Genomic DNA, 7,597 nt, shown 5'->3' with positions numbered 1-7,597 from the left:
AGGGGTACAAAATTGATGCCAACATGCTAGACTTTATATTGACTGAAATATGCTAGAAGAATCAAGAATTATAAATCCGATATGATACAATTTTATGTTAGGAAAAAGTTGTGTTTAGTTGAATTTGTAGAACTTATTTTATTGTAAAAGAATCTTAATGACATGTAAGATATTCTAATTATCTATATGATTATATATTATATAAATGTTAAGTTAGCGTGTTTAGAAAATTAATTGATATATCAATTATTTAATTAAATATTTTAAAATAAATTTTCTATTTTTGTAACTAAGAATAAAAAATGTTACAAAAGTAAGTAGTATTTTGTAACAAAATATTATGACACAAAAGTTTAAATTGTTACGAAAAATATTTTGAAGATCAAAATTTGTTATCACTTTTGTAATGACTTTTAGTTTTTTGTATCAGAAAAATTTGTTACAAAATATTACTTTGAATTGTAACAATTCCATTTTTTATTACAAAAACTTTTTGTAACGGGACATACTGCAACGACCCCTTTTTTTGTTACAAAATCCTTTTGTTTCAAAATTTTGATTTTTTGTAACAATTTTTTTTGTTACAAATATTGCTTTTTCTTGTAGTGATGGTGGAAGCCATCTTCTATTGCATTCTTTGCTCAAATTGGTCTTGACTATGTCTCATACTCTCCTTTTAGGTTAGATTTTTAGCTTAAATATAAGTTAGAATTTTAAATGTTCAACTATTAAACTCAAATTTGAAGACTCTTGCAGGGTTCTAATTGAAAGGCTTGCATACACCTCAAGTTGTAGTTTAAAAAATTTGTTAATTTAGTGTAAGAGGGATGAATGACTAGCTTTCGATTCTTTTACTGCTCTGTTGTTACAGCTCCTTTCAGTCCTTAACTGCTTTGTTACATTCTTGCTTTCAGTCATTTCTGTTTTATGTGAGCATTTATTGTGGAGCTTCTGTTCACTATGTTTTCTGTATTTTTTTTAAGTGCTTCTATTACTTTATAGGTTTTGTTACAAATTTATGCTGAAAGCTTGCAAAGAATTTAGCCTAATTTTACTATATTCAAGTATTGTTAGTTAGGTTAGATCAGATAATTAGTGATATTCTAGATTCTATTTTTTCAAATAATATTCTGGCTTTATTTACAAAATGCAAATTTAAATTTGGCTTTATTAACAAACTTACAGTGGCTTCTTTTTATTTGGTCAATTTAGACTTCAACTCTAAATCTGATAACTTATTCTTCATTCATATGTGTCTATATTTTGGGTTGTTGTCTACGCTGCTATGAGCTTCAATTTAGATCTTTCTTTGTGGTTTCTAATTGAAATGATTGGTTGTATTCTTGGTCTAATATAAGATAAGGTTATCAACACTCATAGGTAGGAAGCTTATTAGGAGGCTCCTCAAAATCTTTTCTTGCCATGGTACATTATAAAGCCGACAACGATATAAGAAAACAGGGGAGAAAAGAATTCGTACCCCTTTTCCTTTCTCCCCACCTTTCTTATGTATATGTTCTATTATGTTGTCTAAGTTGTGTGTTCTTACTGTTTGTATAAGTATTTTGATATTATCCCTTAAGAGTTCATTTATTTTACATATCTTGGAGATTTTTTAAGTTTAGATTTTTATATTTGATCATTCCTCCAGTATATCAAGTGACTTTTGCAAATAAGTTGAGCTTATCTTTTATCATACAATCCTAATCTTACCATAACTTGATCTATGATCGTGTTTTGCAGTTGCTCAATGTAGGGGTGCACAGACCCGGCCCGGTCCGAAGGCCCGGCCCGGTCCTGAATACTTTAGGAACTAATTTGGTGTGATTTCATCGGGTCTAGGGTCGGGTACGGGTCTCAAAAATAGACCCGGTCATTGTTTCGGGTCGGGTCCGGGCCATAGTTTGGGTCACCCGAAATCGGCCCGGTGGCCCGGTCATCATACACAATTAATATTTTGTGTTATTAGTGATAGATCATGACTATTCTTATGTGGAATTTAAGTATTGTAAACCTTAATATTTTGTGTTATTAGTCATTATAAGACTATAAATTAATGTTTTATATTTAGAATGCATAAGACTTTAGACGTATTCATTTAAATATTTGGTATTATTAGACAATATTAGTATTGATTGTGAGACAATATTAGTATTGATTGTGGTTATGCTTTAATTTTGAAGAAGGGTTGGTTCTTGTTATATTTTTCTAAGTGAATTTTACCATGTTAACTAATAGTTGGAGTCTTGAAAATTTGAATTTTTTTACATGCTAGCTTATAAGAAGGTATCAACGTAATGTAATGTTAACGGCCCGGTTTTTATCCGGTTTTCACCTGGTATAATTGTGGCCCGAAAGTGTATTGGTTTCATCGGGTCTAGGGCTGGGTTCGGGTCTAATAAATAGACCCGGTGTATATTTCGGGTCGGGTCTGGGTCACATCAAACCCGACTTCACCCGGCCCATGTGCACCCCTAGCTCAATGTTTCAAATCCTGCTGTTCTTGACATTCCTGTTTGTAAATTGGGGGGTGGATATTGGAATTATATATTATTATACAGATTGCCTAAAGACTAGGTAATACCATTATGAAAACAAGTTTGTTAGGTACTCATAAAGATTTTTTATGCCTTTGATAGATTAATTTAAATTTTTAATTTAGTCAAAAGAAAAATACTGCAAAAGCATTATGTTATTCTTTTACATGTCGTCAGATAGGTATATCCATGATGAGGAAGGAAGTTGAGAACGATGAGTCTGTAAAAGTAATTCGTTTCCGTTGCTGTTTCCATATATATTTTTTAACTCAAAACAAATAAACAAAGGCCATACTTTTATATCAGCTGGATTTGATTTGAAGAAAATGATTTAGGTTTGGAAATATTTGAAAATTTTCTGTGGTCAATTATTTGAGCTGGAACCAACATACGGACTTAAGAAATTTTTGTTTAAAGGTTTTTGTTCTGATTTTTTGCAGGAATCTTCATCTCTTAGAAAAATACCAGTGGTATCTTTTGGCCGTGATCTTCAACTTCCTGCACATGGTAAAAGAAATTCAAAAAATATAGTCATATTGAATAAGCATACAAATTAGAAGTTTTTTACAATTGTTGTATTTGTGAGCAGGACACTATTAGGATTTCATTATTAGAAATTCAGAAAACGAGTAAAATTATAAAGAACTTTATTCATATTTTTAGAGTTTTAGAAATATACTAAACATGTTACCAATGAGATGTTATTCATAAGAAATCTTATTTGAATGGTTTTTACTCATTACAATATTGTGCAGTTAGTTGGAGATGATCTCTTGATGTCTAATGCAAAATGCATTGAGAGAGCAGTACTAGAGTATGCATGTAATGCTCTTCTTCTTAAGGTAAGTGATTTAAATGGACTTTGATGGGTTCTTTTGTTTAGTTCAAAATTGTTCTCACTTTTTCTTCATAAAATTAATCATATTTCGTTAATAGAGATGTTTGGATATCCAGAGTTTGAAAAAAGTTGCTTCTTTATGCAATACATTAGAAGATAGAGTTTATAAGTTTTTTACCCATATTAAAAAACTGTTGCATGAGCTATTTTTGATAAATTAATTTTTTTAATTGTTATTTTTCTATTTTTTATGTTGTTCTTCCTTTGCCATGGATTTCTATAGTATTTACTTATGCATTTTGTTTTTGTCTATCTTTAAACGTGCATAAATTTAATTTAATTTTTACAATAATTATAAATACAGAGCAAAGTCCAAAAACAGCCAATTAGACAGAATCCAGAAGTTACTCTTTGCTATGATGTACGCTGTAAGATTGTAGGAAGAAGTGAAGAACCCAATGTCTAGATAAGCAATGAACAAACCACTGCGGCTGCAACGCTTTCATTCATTCAAACTTCAATTTCATGGTAATAGCTACTACCTCTGTTGATAAGTTCATTTTTTAATTGATTTTTTGCTACTTTTTCTTTCTGTTCTTCCATTGCCGTTAAAAATCACGACATAGAAGTGCAAGTATGAACTTATTGTTTTGTTAAATTTACATATAATCTTTGATGCAATTTCTGATCCTCCTATAAGTTTGTGACTTAAAAAAATATATATTAAAAGGAGATTAGAACATGAAATTAAGAAAGAAAACAAAGCTCAAACAGATTGACCTTTGTTGTTTTTTTTTTCTTTTTTTATTCTCCATTGACCTTATTTTTATCAAGTCTATAGAGACTGAGATACATGCAATACCAGTCTTATGATAGTGATAATTGCTATGGTGACCAAAAGTACATATCGTAATATTCACTTCTAAAGCTCATGCATTTTATATACCCCATTGTAATGTAGATCAACCAAGTTGGAATTGTTATAGAGATCATTGAGGTGGTGAAGTAGGCAAAGGAAGTACATTGGGGAGTGGTAACTTTTCATAGATTTGGGAAAACTATAGACTCTTTCATTGTTGCCAATGGAATTAGGTAAATCAGACAGTTTGTATGATCTTCTATAAAATAATTCTTTTGTCTTCATATGTTTATATGTTATGACTTCATTCAAGTAAATTTTATTGAGAAAAAAGTTTACTATATTTGTAAATTGGTTTCTTGAAACTTATTACTCTTTAAAGGTATTGCATCTACCGTAGAATATTAATATTTGTTTCTCAGTATCTATTAATTGGACAAAAGCGCTTCTGTTTTTATGAATTTTTTTAGATTTTATATTTGATGGGTTGGTAGTGATTTGAGTAAGGTGTATGCAATTCTCACCAAGGCTTTTACTGGATTTTAACATTCTTTTAAGTCTAATGCATTTCTTTTGATTAAAATCTCAATTGCTGACATTTTTCTATCATTCAATAAACTTGAAAAATATATATTCCATAATTTAAAAGAATTGATAAGAACTAGATGAACATGGAGCAGTTTACTTTTTGTTTGCGGCTTAACCATATAATGCTTTGATGAGATGGTTTCATTGTGATTTTAGAGTTTGTATATTGAAAACTTTTAATCAATATGCATGCTCAGGAGAAATCGCTCGAACTGTTGTCGGCATCTTAGGTCTCGCTCACGTACTCTAATTAATTAGTTACTTCAATTGTATCTACTATATCATCATTGATCTTAATTACTTTCTTTTGTCTTGCTTAGGAAACATAATTTCTGCCTTCCTGTTCTTGTCCCCGGTGTAAGTTTGATATATTTCACCTTCATTCTTAACTATCCCTTTTTATGGGGCCATATTTTTGTCATTTTTTATTTGCATCTGATCTTCCTAGAATAAAAAGGAAACAAGTGTCTTAATTAGGATGATGCAAAACACTAATTTAGTATTGCTTGTGCTGTTCTATCATTGGGTTTTAAGGTTTAACGGGTTTCATTGATATTTAATTTGATTGTATGGTAATTAGCTAATTTTAGGTACTTAATTACTTTGGTTAGATAAAGATAACTCTTTAATTATTTAAGATTAATTATTAATTTAAGACAAAAATATTCATTTTTCTTTCGTGTTATTTCGATCTGTTTTTGCTTTCCTGGTTGAAGTGTGAAAAATTGTGTCTTGATTTCCATCTGGATTGTTGCAAGTTGCTATGATATTCCTTCCCTTTTTTATGATGTATTTTCTCTATTTTGTGTTTCAGAGAAATCCAAAATCCTGTGAATAACGCAATCCAATGTGCTCGAAGCCTACATCAGCCTTCAAAAAGTCGCGAAGTAACCCTTCTTTACCTACTTCCTTCATTTCTTTATTCTAATTTTTATCTCATTGAAAAGAGCTGGTTTGTTTCTTATAAAACTATTTAGTGTTCTTGTGGGGTCCATGTTGAATTTGCAGGTATCATTAACATTTTATTTCATCCCCCCAAAGATTTGGACACAAAGGAATTGAGAGGCAAATTTGGTTTTGTTGCCTTTTTTTTTTGTCAGTTACATGTTCTTCAATTGTGCAGCAGTTTTTGGGTTCAGAGATAAAATACTTTTGGGTAAGTTACGTTAAGACCACTACTTGCTTATTTTTTATATAAATTATTTTTTTGTTTTCTGTTGTGTGGGTTTATAAATTTTACCTTTTTATGATATGTGAAAGTTTATAGGTGTGTAAAAATAAGTTAATGTATTTAGAGGGTGCAATTGTATTCACTGGTTTATTGTTTTTTTTTTCTGGTTTTCTGATTTTATGGTATTTTATCTTCTTGATTATTTACTTTCTAAATACATATTTTGTTTGCCTCTCTTATGAAATAAAATTAGTAAGAAACTTATAGTTATTTGTTTCTCTCTTTTATTTATTTCTTTTTTCCTTGTCTGAATCTTTTTTTTCCCTTCTGTTTTCTTGGGTGTTGAACTAAATAATTAACAAGTGTTGCTGTTTTGTCTTTTTTTTTTTTTACCATTTACTTCAGATTGTAGCTATTTATCTCTTATATTTCTAAATGTTGAATTATGCCTTTTTATGCATTCAATTTTGAAAAACTATTGTGTTAAAACAGTGAAAAATTCTTTAAAAATCTGTATGGTGTAATTTCAACCACTGGGTTCCTTTATTTTATTCTGTTGTTTCTCTGATCTTTTGATTTTTATCTTCTTGGGTACTTATTTTATCAATGCATATTTTGTTTCCCTCTATTCTGACGTGTTATGAGTGATAGGCGTGATGGATGACGATTTGCTTTTGATGGTCCGCTCTGGTTTTGCAGTGGCGGCGGTGCCAGTGCTAAATATGACTCTTCATTCATATTACTTTGTTTTTTGTTATTTTTCATTTTATTTTTCACCTTTGTGCCTTATTATTTATATATAGGCGTGCATCACGATTTTTATTTGGAACCTGTTTAAAATACTCTCTCACTTTTTAGGAGGTCTTGGTTTTTCTCTTTTTTTTTTTTTAAATAGGCCAATAAGATTATAATAGATTAAGTCCTTTAAGCTATTGTGGAGCTAATGAAAATTAAATGTGATTATTATGTTGAAATTATGCCATTTAAATATTTTGTTTGGTTTAGAGAATGTATCCATTAATGCTGTGAAAAAAACAAAAGAAGTTTACTGAATGAGAAAAATAGTAGGCTTATAATAAGAATTGTTGGATATTAAGTTTGTTTTTCTAATTTCCTTTTGTTGTCACTCAAAGGGTACGAGATTGAAACCATTCTTTTTAGATGTCATCATATGTTGTTACTAGGATTTAGAATGTTGATTTATATAATTGGTTGATAGATATTTAGCATTGCATAAGGGATCAATTCATGTTACTACTTTGTATTGTAATTATGTCAATGTACTACTCATTTGATCAGAAAATGTCCATTGATTTGGGAAAAAAGAGATTTCTAGATTTTTTCTCATCTCATTAAACACCATAAAACGGTATATGGTATTCTTACTGAGTGTACTAATATAAGTTATGTTACGTATTTATCACATGCCATTACCAAATAGGCAAAATATGAAATTTATGGGGAGAAGGTAAGGTACATTATTTAGTTGTTCGAATAAATAAATTTTGTTCTGTGTTTATCACATACCATTTAGTTGTTTGAATTGGGTAGTACTTATTTAGTCACATGACATGCTTTCAAATTAAAGCCAATTCCTAACCAAA

The 7,597-nt window shown here is 29.7% G+C and overlaps 2 long non-coding RNA genes across 3 annotated transcripts in view; both read left to right on the top strand.

The window, feature by feature from the left end:
• The window catches only part of LOC107614373, a 14,080-nt gene extending 7,202 nt beyond the window's left edge, over positions 1-6,878 (top strand). The window contains exons 2-4 of one of the 2 annotated variants that reach the window (XR_002352994.1): positions 5,637-5,701; positions 5,923-5,978; positions 6,645-6,878. This is a non-coding gene — a long non-coding RNA (uncharacterized LOC107614373). Of the gene's footprint in view, positions 1-5,636; positions 5,979-6,644 lie in introns of both variants that reach the window. The other variant, XR_002352993.1, reaches the window with a different exon arrangement.
• LOC110266077 lies at positions 607-949 on the top strand. The gene is made up of 2 exons (XR_002352995.1): positions 607-680; positions 757-949. It is a non-coding gene; the product is annotated as an uncharacterized LOC110266077 (long non-coding RNA).

The sequence above is a fragment of the Arachis ipaensis genome, chromosome B08, assembly GCF_000816755.2.
Source record: "Arachis ipaensis cultivar K30076 chromosome B08, Araip1.1, whole genome shotgun sequence".
NCBI classification, from domain to species: domain Eukaryota; kingdom Viridiplantae; phylum Streptophyta; class Magnoliopsida; order Fabales; family Fabaceae; genus Arachis; species Arachis ipaensis.
Note: the sequence above shows the minus strand (reverse complement) of the source record. Positions and strands in the feature narration are given on the sequence as shown.